The sequence below is a fragment of the Schistocerca serialis genome, chromosome 4, assembly GCF_023864345.2.
Source record: "Schistocerca serialis cubense isolate TAMUIC-IGC-003099 chromosome 4, iqSchSeri2.2, whole genome shotgun sequence".
Classification (NCBI taxonomy): domain Eukaryota; kingdom Metazoa; phylum Arthropoda; class Insecta; order Orthoptera; family Acrididae; genus Schistocerca; species Schistocerca serialis.
Window position 1 is genome coordinate 672,762,948 of NC_064641.1, and position 24,681 is coordinate 672,787,628.

Genomic DNA, 24,681 nt, shown 5'->3' on the forward strand with positions numbered 1-24,681 from the left:
TGACGATAATGGAAAATGAAGAAGCCTGTGCTGAGATTAGCCGTAATTAGATATGTATGACGAAGGCAGTGGCTGTCTCCTTTTTTTGTGTTTTTGAGACGAATATAGGTTCGTAATTAGTGAAACTGTGTTGGTGGTTTTCTTGTTACCGGACATTTCATTATTACAGTATTGAACAGGACGATCTGGAAAGTAACAACTTCCGTAGCAGTCAATTCCGATTACCAGCCCCATTAGGTACACGGTCATATTAACAATAAATATTGGGCTCGTATTCGATAAGATCAGGTTGGGCTAAATAAACGGAGGTGTTACACCTTGGCTTACCGTGAAAGGACAAGTGCAATCTTCGGACGAATCGTAAAGAACAATAGGTAATTTTATCTTGCTTAACGCGAGAAAATGTTTTTCAATTTCGGATGAAGACAGAGTATAAACTTTAAAATCGCGACAAGAAACAGTGCATCTTAAACAATACGAAGTAATAGCATCTTACGATTGTGAATAAACTGTTCTTCTCGCCATATTAGATAAGAGTAATAGTGTCGATAAACTGTACTATAATGTGCAAACGCGTAAATCCGCACGAAAAACTGTGAAAAGTGAACCCCAAAGATAGACACGTGTGAACATTACCACAACAAAACGAGCTAAGAATTCGTCATGGAAGCTTTTAAAGAAGTGTTTAGTAGTAATGTTATGACCGAAATTGCTTTTTGAATAATGAAAATCGAGCAACTTCAAGTGGACCCATAAACTGTTATGCAGGCGACAATTTATGTGGCGACGCAATTGTTGAATGACGTCACGCAGACCCGTGCAGCAGCTGCGCCAAAGAGCTTCGATCCGCGAGGTGATTTCACACGTCATCCCAACTACCTGTGCCAGGAGTAGGTCAGACGCAGACGCAGTACACTGGACAGCGATCAGCGCGACTTCGAGACACCGAGCGCCAACCCGGCATCTAGCGGCCGAACTTCAAACTACGCCCGCCTGCAGCGCCACGGAGCGGCCGAATGAGAACTATGACGACTCGCCACAGATTTTCAGCGCGACTTCACGCGGCCCCAGCGGCAGTACAGCGCCACGCCCACTTCAAACGTCAAAACATCGCGACTCGTGGTAACGTCAGTTGGTGAGTGAAGACCACTGGTTAGCATAACATTAAATTGCAGTACACTGTCTTCACGATAAATAAACAGTGTTAAACTATGTTTTGCCTCAGGACAAGTGCGCAATTACAGTAATTTCCGAAAAGTTTGCGAAACATACTCTGAAATATAGCATACTTATTTATGCATACTGCGCTGTCTAAATGGTGATTATACAGATATACTCATTGTGTTTGGAGACTTTACATTTATAGATTTAATGAATGGTGTGATTTGTCTTATTTAAAACATTTTACATAAGCTGTGTATGTGAAAGTTGATATTTGAAATTTTTAGGTTTGGAGAGTTGGTATGTTCCGTACTCATACGTATTGTACCAATTTTGGGATTAACTGAAGATACTGCAGTTACTGTTTTATTAGTTTAGTGGCAATTAGGAGTGTTTTGGGTTACTAGAGGTTATTTTATATTACTTGCCTGTGCATTAAAAAAAATAAACCAAACATGTCTACTGAAGATAAGCAGGTTTGTGAGGCAGTAGTTGAAAGGAAAGGGATAGGACAGGAAGACAGAGATGATTCAGGAATCAGTGATTATGGATTTTCATTAGAAAGCCCATTAGCACATTCAACTAGTTATCCCGAGACACCAGGACAAACGACGAGAGATAAGCCAGTTTCAGAGGGTGCAGATATACGGTCCATGTTAGCAGACTGGCTAAAGGAAATCAAGGCAACAATAAAGGAAGGTTTACAATAAACTAGAGAAATGGAAGAAATATTCCGCAAATCATTAGAGAAAGGTATACAAGAAACTAGAAAATCATTAAAGGAAGATTTACAAGAAACCAAAGAAAACTTAGAGAAATCATTTAAGGAAACTCTAGCACAAGAGATCAAAACATCGCAAATGAAGATAGAATATAATCTGAAGAAGGAAACGCAGGAGTTACAAGAACGACTGAAGATGGACATTAACGAGAGAGAGAGTAAGCTGCAGAAGAGCATAGACCAAGTCCAGAGAGACGAAGAGAAGATGGAAGGAAAGTTAACAAAAAAGATAGAAGATGATATTGAAGAAACTAAAGCCGAATTGGGAGAAAGGATCACCGAAGTGGAAACAAATTGCAATCATCGAATCGCCGAGGTGACGCAGATGCAGAAACAATGCAATGATGTGGTTAAGGGGATAGGAGATTGGCAAAACCAACTGGCTGTCAATCTGAGAAATGCTATAGCCGTGCAACGAGAAGAGGATAACAAGAGGGTTGCAATGGAGGTCAGGCAATTACAACAGGGAGTGCAACAATTGGAGAGCAAGACAGAAGAAATTGATAAACGAATTAGCAATGCCACTTTAACCATTGGGGAAGGTAGAGTCGTTACCTTGATGAGCGGTGGTAATGAGTACGTCCTAAATAATACAGGGCAGAAGTTTAAACCGAAAGGAGGGTTGCACCCAATGATATTTATGAAATGGTTAAAAGGAGTTTTCCCAGCACATTTCAAAGACGCAGACAAGATTCAATTTGCAATAGATAGGATGGAAAGTGAGGCCTTCACTTGGGGAGTCAGGAAGAAGGAAGGGGCTACTAGTTATGATCAGTTTGAAGGGGAATTCTTGAAGAAATACTGGTCCAAAAGTCATCAGTGTGCAGCACTTGAGGACCTACTACACCGCAAGTCACTTAATACATGGAGAGGAACGTTGAGAGAGTTTGCCGAACATTTGTGGGAATTGAACGAGACCTTGGAATAACCCCTGAGTGATGACATAATGATATCAGCGATAAAAAGAAGATTGAGCCGGAGAATGCAAGAAAACTTATCGGGAAGCCTGATTAAAGATAAAGATACTTTAATGGAAGTATTGGGTTCAATGAGAAGCTATTTGTGCACAGGAAAATGACCAAATGCATGGTCAGGATCAAGGTGGAAATAATTACTGTTAAAGTCAGCTTAATGGCCCACCGAATTACAGAAGTAGAGGTGGGGGTAATGGATATAGGAACTGTGGCAATGGTCGACAGTTTTACCACAATCATAGGAGAGATGATAATGACAGGAACTATGAGAGGGGAGAAGATAGACGAAGTGATCATGAGGTACGAATTGAAGAAAGTCAGGTGTAGGGAGCTAGCAGCTCTTTTGCTGGTATACCAAGTGGCAACTGGTACACTCACAGCTGGGTGAGACTTTATTTCTTATTTCAAGTTTCACTCCTCTACCATCTTTCTCTATCCTTAGGTTAAGAAAGTTAGTGTGTAGTAGTTGGGATTGGTAGTGGTCATCCAAGTAATTCAGTCAGGAACCATGTAGTAAATTTATAGATGAGTTAAAATAAGGATAAGTAGTTACTGTTGATGTAGTGTGTGAGGTGTCAAAGAATCAATAAGTTAAAAGCTCAGTTTAGTGTCAGTATATTGCAAAATTATTAGTGCCAGAAGTAATAAAATGAGAACCAGATAAGAAAGCTAATGTTTACTAAATGTCGTGGGAAGCTAATTGGTCAAACAAGAGTTTGTGTAATCTTATAGAGTTGTTTTATGAGGCATGAAAAGGTCAAGGAATTGTAAGAGAACTGAAGTAATGTATCAGCTTATAAGTAGATGAACATATAAAGAAACAAATACATGAGGAGATAGTTGTTCAAATAAATAATGTGAAATATTATGAACGGAGAGGCCAAGGAGCCTGGAGTAGTATTTTTATGTAGTTACTGCAGCGAATATGGAGGGTTGATGTAGTTTGAAGATGGATATTTGTTTGCAGTTGAAGTTGCTTTTAAGTTGAGAGAGTTATATGTAATGAAGTGTATTGAGTATGAGATGTTTGAAGTATTGAAGTATATGGAGGATTGATGTGGGTTGAAGATATATATTTATTTGCAGTTGAAGTTGCTGTTAAGTTGAGGGAGTTATGTGTAATGAAATGTATGGAGTATGAGATGTTCGAAGTATTGAAGTATGTCATTTAGCACATGAGCAACATCTGTTTGCAAGTTATTTGTAGGTATACATGTTTATCTGAAGTATGCTGAATAAAACAGAAAATGTAACTCATGAGTAATGAGTAATTCATGTATCCAATTAGCTATCAGAGTCAGTTATGGTTATACTTAAGTCGAGATTTAGAAGCAGAATTCTGGCACTGTGTAATGAATAATAAATATCCATATAGAAGATTTGGATTAATGTCAGTATAACAGGAAATATTGTACCTCTCATCTAAACTTTCTTGATAACAATTCACATATGGCAGTAATGTTTGGCAAAATGAAATGACCAGTAGTTTAAAATTTTTCATTAGGTGACCACATTAGTTATAGTGTTGCAAATAGTTATGTAAGACATACTTAGTGGTATAATGGAGCATTTAATATTATGGAATCTGTAGAGGTGTGAGGGATTGTAAAATAATTGCATAAGTCAAGGAGTAAATGCTATATTTAGCTGTGATATTCAATTTTGCTTGTGTTAAAAACTCAAATGAATGAGTTGTGAATTTATTCCTTAACTTTAATGCTTGTTGGCCAAGTGAGTTATAAGTTAGAGTGTTAGTAGTATGGATGGCAGGAACCCTGCTGGAAGGACGGCATACCAAAGGGGTAGCTGGCATTCAACTAGTTGGTTTTCTTGTCTTTGCTGTAGCAAATTATAACAAATATGTAGTTAATGACTCGTACAAACCTTTGAAAGTGAAGATTTTTGGTAATTGAATGTAAGATAAGTTTGTAAAAATATTTACCATGCCATATTAATTAAGACAGATTGATGTTGTATGATGTTTCTGTAGGGGCAGTGTACTACCAGAGCCAATAGGATATTATTTGTAATATAATAACTAATATGTCATGTGTTCACGTAATAATTTTTGATTGTATGTTGTGTGTTACATTCAATATGGACTATAGAGGATTATTGCTGCTTGATGGAAAATTGTGATTTGGACAATGCCATGTTGGTGAGATGTAATAACCTTTTGTAGAATACTATTGTGGAGGCAGCCCACTACCGGAGTCGAGGGATTATTTGGTGAACTGTAATTTCATTAATTATTTACACTGTGTGTTTTGTTCAGATGTAATAATATCTAATTTCCTTGCCGATTCTTTTACGCCAGAGGCTCCAAAGAAGTTTTCAAGGGCGGGGATGTAAGGGGTCCGTAGGCCCTTACTGTAAATTTGCACTCGGCACAGATCGATAGGGCGAACAATCGATTGTGTCGTGTTGCGAGAGCGAGTGTGGAGTTGAGCGAGTGCCATGTTGCGGGTAGAAGTGTGTGGAGGTCTTCGTCGAAATACAGGGCTTTAACGGAGAAGGGAGTCGCCATCGCCGTGGTTAGACCCCTTTGTAATTGATTAATTCCGGGAAAGTGAAGAAGTATTATTACAAAAGTAATCAGTGACTTTCTAGGGCCGATATTTGGTTTCGCGTCTACCGCGCCGGCATCACCTTGGATTGCAGTGTTGGATGCAGTGATGGATTAGCGTGTGACGATAATGGAAAATGAAGAAGCCTGTGCTGAGATTAGCCGTAATTAGATACACTCCTGGAAATTGAAATAAGAACACCGTGAATTCATTGTCCCAGGAAGGGGAAACTTTATTGACACATTCCTGGGGTCAGATACATCACATGATCACACTGACAGAACCACAGGCACATAGACACAGGCAACAGAGCATGCACAATGTCGGCACTAGTACAGTGTATATCCACCTTTCGCAGCAATGCAGGCTGCTATTCTCCCATGGAGACGATCGTAGAGGTGCTGGATGTAGTCCTGTGGAACGGCTTGCCATGCCATTTCCACCTGGCGCCTCAGTTGGACCAGCGTTCGTGCTGGACGTGCAGACCGCGTGAGACGACGCTTCATCCAGTCCCAAAGAAGCTCAATGGGGGACAGATCTGGAGATCTTGCTGGCCAGGATAGTTGACTTACACCTTCTAGAGCACGTTGGGTGGCACGGGATACATGCGGATGTGCATTGTCCTGTTGGAACAGCAAGTTCCCTCGCCGGTCCAGGAATGGTAGAACGATGGGTTCGATGACGGTTTGGATGTACCGTGCACTATTCAGTGTCCCCTCGACGATCACCAGTGGTGTACGGCCAGTGTAGGAGATCGCTCCCCACACCATGATGCCGGGTGTTGGCCCTGTGTGCCTCGGTCGTATGCAGTCCTGATTGTGGCGCTCACCTGCACGGCGCCAAACACGCATACGACCATCATTGGCACCAAGGCAGAAGCGACTCTCATCGCTGAAGACGACACGTCTCCATTCGTCCCTCCATTCACGCCTGTCGCGACACCACTGGAGGCGGGCTGCACGATGTTGGGGCGTGAGCGGAAGACGGCCTAACGGTGTGCGGGACCGTAGCCCAGCTTCATGGAGACGGTTGCGAATGGTCCTCGCCGATACCCCAGGAGCAACAGTGTGCCTAATTTGCTGGGAAGTGGCGGTGCTGTCCCCTACGGCACTGCGTAGGATCCTACGGTCTTGGCGTGCATCCGTGCGTCGCTGCGGTCCGGTCCCAGGTCGACGGGCACGTGCACCTTCCGCCGACCACTGGCGACAACATCGATGTACTGTGGAGACCTCACGCCCCACGTGTTGAGCAATTCGGCGGTACGTCCACCCGGCCTCCCGTATGCCCACTATACGCCCTCGCTCAAAGTCCGTCAACTGCACATACGGTTCACGTCCACGCTGTCGTGGCATGCTACCAGTGTTAAAGACTGCGATGGAGCTCCGTATGCCATGGCAAACTGGCTGACACTGACGGCGGCGGTGCACAAATGCTGCGCAGCTAGCGCCATTCGACGGCCAACACCGCGGTTCCTGGCGTGTCCGCTGTGCCGTGCGTGTGATCATTGCTTGTACAGCCCTCTCGCAGTGTCCGGAGCAAGTATGGTGGGTCTGGCACACCGATGTCAATGTGTTCTTTTTTCCATTTCCAGGAGTGTATGTATGACGAAGGCAGTGGCTGTCTCCTTTTTTTTGTGTTTTTGAGACGAATATAGGTTCGTAATTAGTGAAACTGTGTTGGTGTTTTTCTTGTTATCGGACATTTCATTATTACAGTATTGAACAGAACGAACTGGAAAGTAACAACTTCTGTAGCAGTCAATTCCGATTACCAGCCCCATTAGGTACACGGTCATATTAACAATAAATATTGTGCTGCTATTCGATCAGATCAGGTCGGGATAAATAAACGGAGGTGTTACACAGTCACTATGTAATGTATGTATTTATTATGTTATGTACATGAAATTTGGCGTTACTTTATTTTTCCAGTTAACAAGCTACTTGGCCACATTAAGTGGAGGTGTGTAACGTTACATGTACGTAGGTGAATTAATCGGCCATCTAGAACTGGTACAAGTAGAGCTGAATTTGCTTGCTGCGCTGGGTGCAAGTCAGCAGGACGAGGACGTCACTGGTCTCTAGGTAAGCCAAGTGCAAGGGCGTCACCAAAGGACCAGATGTGAGGGAAACTCTAGCATGGGGAATTTGGATGAGTCGTCGATTACTGAAGAGGGCTGGCTATGCGCTCAGCAATGGCAGGTTTTGAGACAAACTGAAAGATGGTGTCTTACAGTTCTCTGAGAGAGTATAATAATACGCAAACAAGTATTAAACTAAATCAGAATACACTGGTGATCCCCCAAGAATGAGGCGCACCCAATGACACAACAATTTTTCAACGTATTTAAAACTACAGAAGTTAATTTTTCACAGAAAATACGCATTTTCATAATGTGCGACTGAATTGACAGCTTTTAAAAGCTTCAGGCGATTTCAACATAAGATATCTCAGATGATAGCGTTGCACTATAGCTGTCACCTCTGAAAGCTACATATCTGTATCTATTTTATTTCTTGATGTATTATGTCTTTATACATTTCTTATTAGGTAAATGTTTATCAGGAATCGTATTCTCCACATTTACACAAAAAATGAACGCAGCATCAATGCATCACAGTTTTTCATACTTACGTTTTTAGTTATTGAACAGTTCACTATTTTGTCAGTAACTTTATGGAAATGTTGATTGGAAGTGCTGTTAAAAAACGGTGCTACTTTAAAAGTGGTCAATTACATGTGTTAGCAGACATGACATCTGAAAAGAGAACTGACAGATCCTTTTAAGAAGCATACCTAAATGACTGTTTAAACCATATTCAACTACAATCTGCAGACATTCATTGTGAACGCATTTGTGCAAGAATACTGGGTTACCTATTTATGTACAAACCTATATTTACATTTATTGTGAATGTTCTGAGTATGACTGAATATTTATATCATTTCTTTATTGAAATAGTGTTGTAACATATTAGTTTGGTATGGGAAAGTGATCATGTTGAATCACATCGTTTCTTTAGAAGTTAAGAGTAATGTATTTTTCGTGGGGACTGTCTTCAGCCAATGGAGAGGCAGATAGTTGTGGAACACTACGGTAGTCAAGTGGAGACTGGGACTTTTCGAGTGAAGAGTTCAAAGGAGCAATTATGGACTCTTTTACATGAGCTCCGGAAGGAGGTAGACCTGTATGTGGTAACCAGTGGTGTATGATTGTGAAGATGTTTGATTCTGGGGGGTGAACTGCCTCTACCATATTTTAATTTCTTAAGGTACTTTATATAGAGAGAGGTTTGAAAGTGCTCCGGAGTAGGATTCTAATTTTTCCTCTTGTATTAATCAACTGAGTATAGAAAGAGTACGAATTACTATTCTTTGTATCACGTGTGTTAATTTATGAATCGTTGAACTCTGAACTGTTTTGAGCTGGTGAATATTTTGTATATTGTGATCATGAAATTAACTTAGTTGTCACGCATCGTTGAGGACTGCTTAGTTTGGGGATTTTGCTACCATTCTTGTAACTTTCTCAGCGTAATTTTACTGTTTTTGAAAAGAGTACTTTTCTCTGTATTTCAACTGAATATCATAGGACGACTTCCCATCTATTTAAGATGTCCTTTCTAGAATAAACATTATTCAACATTATTCTCTATCATCTACATCAATTACAGACATTACAATAGAACCCTTATTATTAAATTATTTATTTACCCTTTTATTTTGTATATCTGTGTATTTTATTAACCCGTTATTCTAGCCATTGCATAAACTATTTGACTACAGGATCACAGTTACAGATCATTATTTGTAGCGAATTAGCTGTGGGGTATGAAAGCAGATGCGTGCGGCTCGGCCGTATGACTGCATCGAGCTATTTTTTTTTTTTTTAACAGAGCCGTGCATAGCCCAATACCTAAGGTATGAGTAACCACAGGTAAAGACGCAACTGATTTGCTCATATGGACTGCTGTTTAGTAGAGCACGGGCACGTTTTTAACACGAAATATTGTGCACCCAGTATGTTGAAACTGCCTCAAAAGCAGCTTCTACTTGATGGTATTCACTCTTGAAGTCCATTGTCGATAAGTACTGGCATTTCCCTACGTTATCGTTTGTAATCGCGTTGGCATATGTCATAGTCGTCCTATCCAACAGCGGTAATCACAACAAAAACCATCCATAGACGTCTTGAGCATGATTACAAATCCCATCCCTCAGGGGCTACTACTTTCTTCGATTATCCCAACAGACAATTGTTGATTTATAAATTCCTGATATCGAGGTATTTCATACACCTCGTTTCCTGTCAGAATCCTGTGCTGTGTTATTGGTGTAACAGGTAATGACCCTGCGGAAAAAAACTTTCCTTCTAACGCCAGTAACAGGTCCTCCATCTGCTTCCTCTCTATTTCTTCCAAATGCTCCAAAGTTTCACCACGAAATACCGTTCTAGCAGTATCTTGTGCCCTCCTACAGCTTATGTATCCTGTGCAGCAATCTTCCTCATCCAGAATTTCTAATGTGGCCAACAATGTTCCTTTCAATAACTTAACCGCCTTGGACCCATAATTATCTACATTGATTGGTACTACCTTGCCTCCTTCTGTCTCTTGTACGAGGGGCGTTTGAAAAGTCCGTGCAAAAATAAAACTACTTACGTGTTTTGGGTAAACCTTTTTTATTTTTCGACATAGTCTCCTTTTAGAGTTATACACTTCATCCAACCCTGTTTTAGTTTGTTAATCCCTTCCGAATAATAAGAATGTGTCCAAAACGATTACATGTAAAACAAATTTGTATTCCACGCAAGGGGCAGAATGCCCAACCAAATTATACAGTGTATAATGTACAGTCACCATACATTCATCTCTAATATTACCCGCAAACTGCGACAAATCCGTTGATTCCTCCAGTTTTACAAAGGTAACTTTGGTGAAACCATGTCCCCTTACTTTGGAGCCCCTGATTGTCACTACACAGGGACGAAAATTGTCTCAGTCACCCTAAACTACTATACTGCGTTCTGTGGGCTCGGACGCTACGCTGATGGGGCGGCATGCCCTCCACTGCTGATTGTGACAACATCAGGATCACTGACACCACTCTTCTGAGTGTCCAAAGGTGACGTCTACTCTGATACCACACTGACAGTACAGTTGCACTCAGGGGTGTGAGTGAGTGGTGGTGACAGGCCGACAGGCCCAGTGGAACTCTGCTGACAGTAAAGAATACTTTTATTTTATTCCAACACATGGTGTGTCGTGGCTCGGTGAAGCAAGCACGCCTCACTCCGTCGTCGCTGGTTGGGGCTGACGTATCGGCTGTAGCCTCTGGCCTCGATCCTGCATAGGCGCCGGTCTGCCAGTGGCAGACCTGTGGTCTCTGTAGGCCACACCCATGACGTCAGCGACTCAGCTGCGTCCTAGTGCCTTCAGCGGCGTGGAGCCCTGTTGTTCCCTCAGCTCTGTAAGTGTTTATCACAGTGGCACGTAGAGACGACTGTGAATGAGATTTGACACTCTGCCCTGTGGCAGGAATCGGACTGTGGTTGGCGCTGAGGCACAATGTCCGCCAACGAAATCAGTCGTGGTGTCATCAGATACAGGCGGCAGATCGACGGGGCTGTGGCACCGAGCCCCGTGAGGAATTAAGTGCTAGTGGCGTAGGTGGTAGCCTTGTTTGGAGCCAATGGCTGCTGGTAGCAATACGCAGTTGTCTCACTGTGCGGCGTGATCATGGCGTTATGGTGGTGGTGCTGAACTTCGGTGACGATAGAATTACGAGAAACTGAGACATATTTACATCGTTCTGAGGCGCTTTTGTCTCACTAAAACCTGGCCCCTAGTCATGTTGCTCACAAGAAGAGACTTGCCCTGGTGTGCTGACATTGACCCACCTGCTACGGTCTGCTTTGTGGTGCAGTTTTCCGCTGTGTGCGCCTGATCTTGTGTTGCAGTCCTCTTACTTGTATGTTATTGTGACCCACATGTCCCTACAGTAGCGGTTACCAGCCCATGCCTGTAAATGCAGTGCTTCACTGTGGTTTCCCCCTATTTATTATTGCTTTTTGTTAAAACTTGGTAGCAGTGTTGCAATATTTTACATTATTTTACGATTTTTTACCTGATGCTACTCAACCAAAGTCTCTAGTTTCGGGTGTAATCTACCTCCCATGCTGATCCTGTCTTTCTTAGAAAAAGTATATTAAATGATACTGTCAATTTTTCCACTTCAGGAAGTATATATTAAAATACATTGCAATAGCTGAATTGTAAAAAAAAATATTCCGTTGCAGCAACTGTATATTAAATGACATTGAAAGAGCTGTGTTGTAATATTTTTGAGTGGCAACAACTGAAAAGAATGACAACAGCAAAGACTTTGATGGGAAACACATTGAACTGTGAACTGAAGATTTTGTTTTAATGCTACTAGTCATTATTACTATTGTAAAAAAGTAACTCTGTATAGAAAGTATTATGCATTGTGAGAAAATTGTTCAAAGTATTCATTCTAATAATCATGAAAATAATACAAAAACTTTGTTATAAAAGAAATTGTTGTATATTCAGCAGAAAGAACATAATTTAGAAATTAATTGCCACCAAAAAAAACTTTGAGTAAATGAAGAAAATTTGTTTTTCTTTATGCTTCTTATTATTTACAAAACGATACTCTCAAAACTAAAAACACAACCACGTGGTAGTTCTGTTGCACAAAAATGTATAAGCATGAGTGCCAAAGTTGCATAGTATATAAGAGGTGGGGTGTTTGTTTTGAACAAGGCTAATACTAAGGAGGTACCATTTAAGGATGTCGATAATACAGTTCACAGACTAATGAAGTCTTCATCATGGAAGTCGATGGGAGGTTGTCTTGGTCCACAATACACAGCTCTAGGTGCTCTAATGTCAGGATGGTCCTTGGAAGGTTTATGACATTGGTGGGTGTCTCAGCTATCTTATATCCTCGTCTAACTGAAGGGAAGAACCAATAAATTGTGCGACTCAGTCTATCATTGAGTTCACTGTGATGTTACATTTGACACAAATTGTGCTGACAAATATTGTAGCTACTGTTTGATCTGACTCATAAAATTTACGGGAATTTATATTCAGATATTGACTCTTTCAGACATAGTAGTAGTCCTACAGATTCCTGCCAACTAAATGGTTCAAATGGCTCTGAGCACTATGGGACTCAACTGCTGAGGTCATTAGTCCCCTAGAACTTAGAACTAGTTAAACCTAACTAACCTAAGGACATCACAAACATCCATGCCCGAGGCAGGATTCGAACCTGCGACCATAGCGGTCTTGCGGTTCCAGACTGCAGCGCCTTTAACCGCACGGCCACTTCGGCCGGCCTTGCCAACTAAAGTCTACTGTTTTGCCTAGTGTGCTTATTGCCGATTCAAGCATACTGATCTTTGCATGTAACTCAGTCTCTATTCCAGATAATTTGGAAACCTCATTTAAATCATCAATATTGTGTGTGCTGTGGGACATTTCCACAATGTCTCCATCTTCAATATGTAGCTTATTGTTTGTCTTAGTGACGGTGGGAATGATGTTGTACGTCCCCAGGCTATTCCAAACAGTATATCTCTGCTTAAATGAAGTGGTAGAAAGTAATTCATGCCTAATACAGAATATCATTCTTTTAAGGTCAGAGTATGTGACATCGCATCTAAATTTCAACTTTGGTCATTATACTTACTTCCTTGTGAATGCCAGGAGGAATCTGAGACACAGACCACTCCACAAGTATGTATCGAAGTTTTGCTATAGTTGAAAATTGTAGAATACATGGTTGTTGGTGAATAGTTCTTCTGGTGGTCAAGAGTTACCAAACGAATCAAAATAGTACATTATGCCACTGTTTTGTTTTATGTACATGCCACTCAGTGAGTTCTAAGTTCTCCCATAACATATAAATTTACGGTTCTGCATACTTAGATTTACACATAGTGTTAGGCAATGTATTTTCCATGAAAACTTCATGCAATCTTCGAAAGAAGAATTTTTATGAATTTAAACAGATCTATATTCATAATATAGCTAGGATGTTTTTTAAAAGAACGATCCAAGTCCCTTCCTGTGTGATTTGAAATATACTCCTTTTTCGACAGGCACAGATTCTATGATCCTTCTTGAGTTGTACCTGGGCGCTTTTAGCATTTCTGACAGTTTGTGCAATAACTGCTGCAATTCAGAATAAAGAGCTAATCGCTGTAAGACCTGCCAGTGCTGGAATTAGAAATGGAATAATCCCACCTGACGTCTTCGATATTGGTAGAAACCTTGGCATTTTAACCGGTCTCCTTCTTCTTCTTACTCCTTTGTACTTCTTTTCACATTTAATTGCTGACATCGCTGACTGGATGCGTCTTTTTAAACATCCTTGAGTTTTCTGGTTCTTCTTCCTCTCCTTTTTTATTGTATGACGAGTGCAGTTCATACCTTTCCAGGAATTCAGGTTTGATGTACATTGTTTTATCAACTGTTAATGCTGCTACATTATTCTATACCAGTATCTCTTCTTGCATATTCTCTGAACATTATCAACTAAAGTTCGATCTGCAGTGTGATGTCCTGGGAGAACTTTATTTCTAGCATATTCAATATCGTGCTTCTTGCACACCTCCTCCAACAGATCATCAGGTGCTAGCTGTTTTTAAAGCTCTGTTCTAGGTCCGTATTAGTTATATGTAGAGATGTGCAGCTAGACCATTAGTTTGTCAAGAATACTACTGCTACCTCTGACAGCCTAATGCGCAGTTTGCGAGTTACATGCAGTGTTATATACCAAATCATGGGCATCCACCCAGCTACTGCGTGGTTAAGGGAAACCAAGCCATTTAACTAAACCCCTATTCCCTCAATGTCTCACGACAAGCTCTATGAGAAATTTGTCTGGTTCAGAGTTTCCTTGCAATTCGTCTGTGTAAAAACTTCCAGAATTATCTCCACCTTTTCCGTCCTCTAAGATGTAAGCTCTAGAATTCGTCCTCTGCACTTCGGAAACTGGAAAAATTTCTTTTGACAAGTTCGCAGGTAAGATTTCACAAATGCTGTCTTATAAATTTAGATATGTACTACATCACCTATATTTAATTTCTGTTTGCATGGATACACCATATTAACACTATTGTATAAGGTTTTTAGAAACTCATAATCATGAACGTTAATTTGTTTCATTTGTATTTTATGATGAATAATTCAGTCACACTTTTCAATTTTTGTGTGAAAGTATTTAGAAATTTGTATGATCCCTAAAGATTAAAATGATATTTTATCGTTCTGTTCACATGTTCCATGATACTTGGTTTGAAATGTAAGATTGTCGAGTAGTGGTGTATTCTCTAAAACTCCATCGTCATCTTGAAGTACTGAGTGGATATAATTAGAGTTTCGCTACTTGAGCCAGCACAGACAAAAACTTTTTACCATCTGGAAAGCAAACTTTATAGGAATGATATTAAGACCGTGCATTGCACGATTTGCATTTTTAGTGGAATTAGTGTCACGATTTGCTGTTTGGCACCACCAGAACTGGTATGGTGCGGGACTGAAACAGAAACATGAGTGTGCGTTACAGTTGCAGACAGTAACCGTAGGTCTCGACAAGGTGAGCGGGGCTTTGCTCCTAAGGCTTTTTTATCAAAACAAGAGCAATAGTGCTGCTGCCCTTCTCGTGTATCGATACATTAAAGGAATATGGAGAAGTTCCCTTTCTGCAATGGGTTTGAAGTACATGATTCGGAAGTTCAGATTTACTGGTGATCTGGGAACTACTCCTCGGAGATGCTGATTATAAAGATTCTGTCTTTATTACAGAACTCCCCCCCCCCCCCCCCCCCTCCCTCCCCCTTGGTCTGTTTGAAGATTTCCCAAGGAATGATTCAACCCCAGCTGCTTCAATTGTTCAAATACCTATGCAACATCCTTCCCCATTTTTCTTTTCATAGGCAATGCCCAGCTGAATCTGGAATATGTATAGATAACCATTAAAATATATTTGAACCTTTATTCATTTGTGAAGATGGTATTATATCTACAAGGTCAGCTTGCCATAAGTCATCTAAACCACAAATTGTAACAAGCATATGCAGGAATGAGGTATACCTGTAATCTAGCAGTAGCATCTTTGATTACTACTCAAAACATCGTTGGTCCCATGTTCGATACCCACGACTGCTTAAATTTTGATTAATAGTCAACATTGGCGGGCGAATACGTCGGGCATAAGAACGGTCTTTTCAAAGAGGGTGGAGGAGCGGAGAGACGTTCAGGGCACCTTCGTGCCCTTGGGGTTGGAAACTGTCCCTAAGGGCGGAAGAATCAGCAGTGATCAACGGTTTAAGGATGCAGAAGGCAATGGAAACTACTGCATTAAAGACATATAATGTGTATTCAAAAGTCATGTGGACTGTAACTGGAAAAGTGTCACGACGATCTCCTCATTGGCAAAAGGTTCTCGAACAGTCCCCCATTCGGATCACCGGGAGGGGAGTGCCAAGGGGAGGTGACCATGAGAAAAAGATTGAATAACCAACAGAAGTACTACGTTCTACGAGTAGGGGTGTGGTACGTCACAAGCTTGAACGTGGTAGGGAAGCTACAAAATATGAAAAGGGAAATGCAAAGTCTCAATCTAGATATATTAGGGACAAAGATTTCTGGTCAGATGAGTATAGGGTAATATCAACAGAGGCAGAAAATGATATAAAAAGTAGGATTCGTTCTGAATTGGAAGGTAGGGCAGAGACTGTGCTACAATAAACAGTTCAGTTATAGGGTTGCTCTTCTCAGAATCGACAGCAAACCAACACCAAAAAGATAGTTCAGGTATACATGCCAACATCGCAAGCTGAAGATGAAGAGATAGAGAAAGTATATAAGGATATTGAAAGGGCAATACAGTAAGTAAACGGAGATGAAAATCTAATAGTCATGGGTGACTGGAACGCTGTTGTAGGGGGAGGAGCAGAAGAAAAGGTGACAGGGGAATGTGGGCTTGGGACAAGGAATGAGAGAGGAGAAATACTAATTGAATTCTCTAATAAATTTCATCTAATAAATGTAAATACTCTGTTCAAGAGTCACAAGAGAAGGAGGTGTACTTCGAAAAGACCAGCTGGTACGAGAAGATTTCAGCTGGAATATATCATTGTCAGACAGAGATTCCGATATCAGATACTGGATCGTAAGGCGTACCCAGGAGCAGATATAGACTCAGATCGCAATGTGGTAGTGTTGAAGAGTAGGGTGAAGTTTAAGAGATTAGGCAGGAAGAATCAATACGCAAAGAAAATTAAATGTTCAAAAGTGTATGAATTCCTAAGGGACCAAACTGCAGAGGTGATCGGCCCCGAGAGATATATACCACTTAAACTAACTTATGCTAAGAACAACACACACACTCATGCCTGAGGGAGGACTCGAACCTCCGGCGGGAGGGGCAGCGCAGTCTGTGACATGGTGACTTTAACAGCTCGATGATATGCAAAGAAGTGAGCTACAGAAGTACTACGGAATGACGAGATACGATTGAAGTTCTCTGAGGCTACAGATAAAGCAATAAGGAAGAGCTCAGTAGGCAATACAGTTGAAAAGGAAATGACATCTCTAAAAAGGACAATAACAATAGCTGGAAAGGAAACATAGGTACAAAGAAGGTAACTGCAAAGAAAACGTTGGTAACAGAAGATATACTTCAGTTGGTCGATGAAAGAAGGAAGTACAAAAATGTTCAAGGAAATTCAGGAATACAGAAATACAAGTCGGTGAGGAATGAAATAAATAAGAAATGCAGGGATGCTAAGACGAAGTGGCTACGTGAAAAATGTGAAGAAATCGAAAAAGAAATGATTGTCAGAAGGACAGACTCAGCATATGGGAAAGTCAAAATAACTTTCGGTGAAATTAAAAGCAAGGGGACGGGGGGTGGTAACATTAAGAGTGCAATGAGAATTTCACTTTTAAGTGCAGAAAAGGGAGCGGCTAGCTGGAAAGAGTACATTGAAGACCTCTATGAGGGGGGAAGATTTGTCTGATCTAATTGAGGAAGAAACAGTAGTCGATTTAGAAGAGGTAGGGGATCCAGTCTTAGAATCAGAATTAAAGAGCGCTTTGGAGGAATTAGGATCAAACAGTCTAATGAGTAGAGAACGTATCGAAGCATTTGAGATATCGTGCTACAGACGAATGTTGAACGGATAAGGTAAGGAATGAGGAGGTATTGCGTAGAATTGGAGCGGAAAGGAATATACAGAAAACTTTGACAAGGAGAAGGGACAGGATGACATGACATCTGTTAAGACGTTAGGGGATGTCTTCCATGGTATAAGAGGGGGCTGCAGAGGGCGAAACTATAGAGAAAGACACATATTGGAATAAATCCAGTAAATAACTGAGGACATATGTTGCAAGTGCTACTCTGAGATGAGGAGACTGACACAGGAGAGGAGTTCGTGGCAGGTCGCGTCAAACCAGTCAGAAGACTGATGGAAAAAAAATGAAAAATAAAAAAAATGAAAAGTGTGAATGATATTTTGTGTGCAAGTTTGTGCAGTCTCAAACTATTGTTTTATAGTTGTTCGTTATGCACCTTCCACTAAGTTCTCAAAAGACTGATATGATTTCATTTGTGTGAAACGTATTCGAGACAGTGGCTGATACTGTGAGCAGTCATAGCGATCCAGTTTTTTTTTGTGGTCGTCATAACATATGTGCTGCAGTTATCGATAGTTCATTGCTTTATGCTGAATGTCAAAACTTTTACTGGTACTTCTGGTTCAAATGGTTCACATGGCTCTGAGCACTATGGGACTTAACTTCTGAGGTCATCAGTCCCTTAGAACTTAGAACTACTTAAACCTAACTAACCTAAGGACATCACATACATCCATGCCCGAGACATGATTCGAACCTGCGACCGTAGCGGTTGCTTGGTTCCAGACTGTAGCGCCTAAAACCGCTCGGCCAGGTACTTCTTGGTAATATCCTGTATCACTACTGTTTTCATTCACCTATTTTTCAATGTGTGTTGGACATACATAAAATTTTACCATACATTCTTAGATCTTGTTGAGGTTACAGTTCTTCATGAATATGACGTCCACTAAACCTGAGATTCTTTAAAATTATTTATTCCCAGCATGTATTACAAGCTATGAAAAATCTGAATCTAATTTCGATTGGGGATTGGGATTTGGTAGCAGAAGAAGGAACAGGACCAAAAATTGTATGTGAATAAAGAATGGGGGGAGGGAATGAAAGAGAAATCCACCTGATAGAATTTTGCACAAGGCATAATTTAATCATCGCTAGGACTTGGTGTATGCATCATGAAATACGGCTGTATATGTGAAAGAGACCTGGAGACACTGAAGGTTTCAGACTGGTTAATTAATCGTACAACAGAGATTTTGGAACCAGGGTCTGAGACTGACTAACCACAATGTACTGTAGGTTAAAACTGAACAAATTGCAAAAAGGTAAGAAATTAATGAGATGACCTCGGTAAGTCAAAGAACGAGAGGTTGATGAGAGTTTCCGAGGGAGCATTAGCAACGACTGAGTAACAGGGAAAGTAATGCAGTAGAAGACGAATGGATAGCTTTTGAGAGATGAAATAGTGGAGGCAGAAGAAGATCAAATAGGTAAAAAGTTAAGGTGTAGTATAAATCCTTGGATATCACAAGAGATATTGAAATTCATTAATGAAAGGAGAAAATATACAAATGCAGCAAATGAAGCAGGCAGAAGGAAATACAGAGGTCTAAAAAATGAGACTGACGTGTTCCAAAATAGCTGAACAGAAATGACTAGAGGACAAATGTAGGGATTTAGAAGCATATGTCGTTGGAGGAAGGATAGATAAGTACCACCTAAAGAAAAATTAAAGAGCCCTCTGGAGAAAAGAGAAGGAGCTATATGAATATCAAGAGCTTAGATGGAAAACCGGTACTGAGCAAAGACAGGAAGGCTGAAAGATGGAAGGAGTAGATAGACGGTCTACAGAAGGAAGATGAACTTGAACGCATATTATAAAAAGGGAAGAGGACGTAGATGAAGCTAAGATGGAACATGTGATACTACACAAAGAATTTTACAGATCATTGAAAGACTTAAGACAAAACAAGTCCTCTGGAGTAGGCAATATTTCGTCAGAACTGCTGATAGCCTAGGGAGAGCCAGTCATGACTAAACTATTCCCTTTGGTGAACCAGATGTATTGGATAGGCAAAATAAGCTGGAACGTCAAGAGGAATTAATAACACCAGTTTGAAAGAAAGCAAGTGCAGATAGATGAAAATATTACCAAACTATCAATTTAATAAGTCACGGTTGCAAAATAGTAACACGAATTCTTTACAGAAGAATTGAAAGAAAAAGGTGTAAGCCAGCCCCAGAGAAAATCAGTTTGGATTCTGGAGAAACGCAGAAACACGAAAAGCAAATCTGATGCTACGACTTTTCTTAGAGAATAGATTAAGGAAAGAAAAAACTACATTTATAACATTGGTGGACTTAGAGAAAGCTTTAGACAAAGCTTTAGACAAAGTTGACTGAAATTCTAAAGGTAGCAGAGGAAAACACAAGGACCAAAACAAGTTCACAGCTCTCACTGAAACCAGACAGTAGTTATGAGAGTCGAGGAGCATGAAAAGGGACCAGCGGTTGACAAGGGGTCGAGATGGGGTTGTAGCCTATCCCTGATGGTGTTCAATCTAAAGCAACTGGTAAAGGAAACTAAAGTAACATTTGGAGTAGGGACTAAAGTTCAGGAAGAAGAAATAAAATCTTTGATGTTTGCCAATTACTTTGTAATTGAGGGACAACAAAGGACCAGGAAGGGCATTTGAATGGAATGGACAGCGTCTTGAAAGGAGAATATAGGATGAACAGCAACAAAAGCAAAACAAGCATAATGGAATGTAGTTTAATTAAACCAGGTGATGCTACGGGAATTAGATAGGAAACGACAAACTTGAAGTAGTAGATGAGTTTTGCGATTTGGCAGGAAAGTGACTGAAGATGGTCAAAGCAGAGAATATATAAAATGTAGACTGGCAATGGCAATAAAAGCTTTTCTGAAGAAGAGAAATTTGTTAACATCAAATGCAGATTTAAGTGTTACGAAGTCTTTTCTGAAGGTATTGGTCTGGAGCCTAGCCATTATGGAAGTGAAACATGGACAATGAACAGTTTAAACTGTAAGAGACTAGAAGCCTTCGAAATGTGTTGCTACAGAACAATGCTGAAGATTAGATTTGTAGACTGCGTAAATAATGAGGAGGTATAGAACGTAAGTGGAGAGACAAGGAATTTGAAGCACAACTTGACTATAAGAAGGGATAGGTTGATAGGACACATTCTGAGACATCGAGAGATCATCAGTTTAGTACTGGGGGGAAGAGTGTGGGGTAAATATCATAGAGAGTGACCAAGCGGTAAATACACTAAGCAGATTCAGAAGGATGTAAGTTGCAGTAGTTATTCGGATATGAAGAGGCTAGCACAAGATAAGAGTAGATGGTGACCTGCATCAAAGCAATCTTGGGAATGAAAACTACAACACTAACATTACATGTTTCGTTAAGCTCATATAAATGTGACATACATGGTTCTTCCCTGCCGGGTTCATATGTCCAATCTACCTCACTATTTCCGTGACGGATAATGAAATTAGCAATACTGTATCCTTCTTCTTCCTCTAACTCCATCCGTGTTATCTGGTGTGTGTGAGAATTGTTTGAGGCATTCATTAACTGGATTAAACGTTTCTCTGAGAGTCTGATTTCCTCCCTAATGCCACTTCCCGTGGAATGGCGTTACGTGCCTCGATGACTTTATATTTTGTTAACACGCTGTTGCATACTAAATTGACTCCGAAGTAGCTTGCATCTTATATAGTCTCTCAAACCTATCTGGGGCTTTAGTATACTTACATGTCCAAAATACTTTCAGTTACATCAACCGTAGCAAGTAATATAACGAATAATCTCAGCAGGGTTGTGACGTTAGTTTCTTACTGAGCTTTTGTTACCTTAATATTGACAGATGGCTTCCTTTCGTATCTTCTAACGTTTTTTTTTTTCAATTGCCCCAACTCTTGCAGCTAACGTATTGATTGCCTTCCACGTGCTATCGAATTTTGTGTTAATCTGTTGATCGTGCTTTTGGAATTTTGCACGAATCTGCTGATTGACCATCTCGACCTTGGTGTTAACCGATCTTGTCGAGCTTTTGTTGAGGTTTTCAATGTACATAGTACAGTTTAGAAGATTTTCACAACTTTTCTGAATTTACATACTATGCCGTTTAAGGCTTTTAATAATATTTTCAATTTTCATAATACAGCTTTTAAGATTTTCATTAGTGTTTTCAGTTTTTGCATGTACATACAGTTGAATGTTATGTCCATGTACTCGTATACCACTCCTTTCAATTTGAGTGCCTGACAAACTTGTGAATTTGTCCATGGTGTAATGTATAACGATGGACTCATTTGTTTATTACAATACATATTAAGTTAAGAGAAATTATTGAAAGTTCCACCTATATTGTCTATCATTCTGTTTTCTTGTTTTATCACTAACCAAAAACCCATCTGTGTGTGATTCCAATAATCGCGTTATATCTTTGTAATTTCATTTAATGTCGTGTCATTTCCTACATGCACTATGTTTCAGATTCATATTGTCGTGTTTCAAAGTGAAAATAAGGTTTATGTTATCACTCAGGATCTCTTTCAGAGTACTAAAACATATCTTACTCAAAAAACGTCAACCCCCTTCGTGGTCAAAGCAGAATTATTTCCGTATTTGATCCTAGTCTGCCACTGCAACGTCGTCAGGTATTAACAGTGTTCATCTCTACTCTTTCCTGCAGTGGGATATTGCTGCTTTTGCTAAATGTTGTATACGCTACGCCATCAGTGATCTGCAATATCTCCTGTGTAACTGGTGTATAGGATGAAATAATATTTTTGAAAATACACATACATGCTAAAAGCGAACCCCATCTGAAAGCGTTACCAACGAAATGATAACATTCATCTTGCCCAGATTTGTAAATCGTATATTGTCAGGAAGGAGTGTTCCATTCTCCTTCTTCTTCTGGTCTTCAGTAGTACTGCAGGACCAATTCGTTAATACAAAGTCCTTGTGATCAGTGTGTTCTGCCCACTTGGCCATGGTGATGACTGCATGATGACATTAGATTTAAAACGGTTTTGTAGAGAAATATAAAATTCATGTGTCTCTTAACCTTCCTTCATTTATAAATCTTACGGAGATTGTTAAGTACATGTACACTCCTGGAAATGGAAAAAAGAACACATTGACACCGGTGTGTCAGACCCACCATACTTGCTCCGGACACTGCGAGAGGGCTGTACAAGCAATGATCACACACACGGCACAGCGGACACACCAGGAACCGCGGTGTTGGCCGTCCAATGGCGCTAGCTGCGCAGCATTTGTGCACCGCCGCCGTCAGTGTCAGCCAGTTTGCCGTGGCATACGGAGCTCCATCGCAGTCTTTAACACTGGTAGCATGCCGCGACAGTGTGGACGTGAACCGTATGTGCAGTTGACGGACTTTGAGCGAGGGCGTATAGTGGGCATGCGGGAGGCCGGGTGGACGTACCGCCGAATTGCTCAACACGTGGGGCGTGAGGTCTCCACAGTACATCGATGTTGTCGCCAGTGGTCGGCGGAAGGTGCACGTGCCCGTCGACCTGGGACCGGACCGCAGCGACGCACCGATGCACGCCAAGACCGTAGGATCCTACGCAGTGCTGTAGGGGACCGCACCGCCACTTCCCAGCAAATTAGGGACACTGTTGCTCCTGGGGTATCGGCGAAGACCATTCGCAACCGTCTCCATGAAGCTGGGCTACGGTCCTGCACACCGTTAGGCCATCTTCCGCTCACGCCCCAACATCGTGCAGCCCGCCTCCAGTGGTGTCGCGACAGGCGTGAATGGAGGGACGAATGGAGACGTATCGTCTTCAGCGATGAGAGTCGCTTCTGCCTTGGTGCCAATGATGGTCGTATGCGTGTTTGGCGCCGTGCAGGTGAGCGTCACAATCAGGACTGCATACGACCGAGGCACACAGGGCCAACACCCGGCATCATGGTGTGGGGAGCGATCTCCTACACTGGCCGTACACCACTGGTGATCGTCGAGGGGACACTGAATAGTGCACGGTACATCCAAACCGTCATCGAACCCATCGTTCTACCATTCCTAGACCGGCAAGGGAACTTGCTGTTCCAACAGGACAATGCACGTCCGCATGTATCCCGTGCCACCCAACGTGCTCTAGAAGGTGTAAGTCAACTACCCTGGCCAGCAAGATCTCCGGATCTGTCCCCCATTGAGCATGTTTCGGACTGGATGAAGCGTCGTCTCACGCGGTCTGCACGTCCAGCACGAACGCTGGTCCAACTGAGGCGCCAGGTGGAAATGGCATGGCAAGCCGTTCCACAGGACTATATCCAGCATCTCTACGATCGTCTCCATGGGAGAATAGCAGCCTGCATTGCTGCGAAAGGTGGATATACACTTTACTAGTGCCGACATTGTGCATGCTCTGTTGCCTGTGTCTATGTGCCTGTGGTTCTGTCAGTGTGATCATGTGATGTATCTGACCCCAGGAATGTGTCAATAAAGTTTCCCCTTCCTGGGACAATGAATTCACGGTGTCCTTATTTCAATTTCCAGGAGTGTACATGTTTAAATAAAGATGTAGTTCTGTACCTATGTTAGACACGACTAGTTCATACATATCTGCTTGTATGTATCCACTCCAAGCGTCATGAAGTTGAGCGACAATGGTCTGGTAACTCCACCAGACTGGTCCACAATCTCTACTAGACTTTGTACACGTACAGCTGCCAGCTTAGTCATTTGTCTAGAGCATGCTGGACCATGTAACTGGTATACATTATGTTCTTAAATGTGTGCTCTTGCAGATGAATGCCCTCTTTTTCTTTATAAATTTTGACTGTTTCTAGAGAAGTCCGCTATGGAAACTGTGTGGTGCCTAATGTCAATGAGGGAGCTCGAGCAGTTCCATTGAACGAACATAACAGCAATCTGCAATGTAGTGTTTGCATTTATGTACATCTATATCATACTCGGCTACCCAACAAACGGTCTGTGGTGCAGTGTATATC